This window comes from Halyomorpha halys, unplaced genomic scaffold (assembly GCF_000696795.3).
Source record: "Halyomorpha halys isolate HHAL.00 unplaced genomic scaffold, Hhal_1.1 Scaffold381.1, whole genome shotgun sequence".
NCBI lineage: Eukaryota > Metazoa > Arthropoda > Insecta > Hemiptera > Pentatomidae > Halyomorpha > Halyomorpha halys.
Window position 1 is genome coordinate 471,540 of NW_027112092.1, and position 785 is coordinate 472,324.

At 28.5% G+C, this 785-nt stretch overlaps 1 long non-coding RNA gene across 1 annotated transcript in view; it reads left to right on the top strand.

The window, feature by feature from the left end:
• Nucleotides 1-785, top strand: part of LOC106681998 (uncharacterized) — a 13,908-nt gene that overhangs the window by 11,844 nt on the left and 1,279 nt on the right. The gene's annotated exons all lie outside the window — the stretch shown is intronic.

Genomic DNA, 785 nt, shown 5'->3' on the forward strand with positions numbered 1-785 from the left:
CAAAATTAAATAAAATATAAATGGCGTTGATGACCAATGAAGTTTGGCGCCACTAAACAACCAAACAAACAAACAAACAATGGATGATTGTGACATAATGTCACAAGACTTTTTTTTTGTTGAAGTATAATATCAACTTGATTGTTTCGTGCTTAGGAGGTATTATAGCTTATATAGGTAATTATGTTATTTTTTTAATATTTATTACTTTTTAACGGACACAGACCAAATATCCTACCTAGTACAAGAGCCGGGAAGAAAAAAAGGCAGTTATCTCACCCCAATTTTTGATTACCTTAATGAGAACTATGTATAATTAATAATCAAAATTGATGAGTCTGCCAAGTATAGGTAGGGGGAATAAAAAATGGTGGCTGTTTCAAAACCTTAAAAAACACTAATTTTTCATATGGAGCTATAATAGTAATATTTTGAAAACTCTATATCTCAAGAACTATGTGACGTACAGATGTCTATTAGCACTCAAATTAAAGCTAGTTTAATGGACTATACAGAAGTTTATGAACTTTACCTTCGTAGGAATAGTAGTTTTCATGATATTAGCTAAAATAAATTGATTTATAGTTGTTCGACAATTAAGTTTGATTTATGAAAAACTTCATTTCAGAAACCATTTGACATATAGATGCTTGCCAGAGCTCAAATTAAAGCTAGTTAAGTTTACTTTAAAATAGTTAATAATGTTTATCTTTGTAGGACTAGTAGTTTTTATGATATTTGACAAAATAAACTCACAAAATGTTAATTTCTAGCTGTTTGTATAA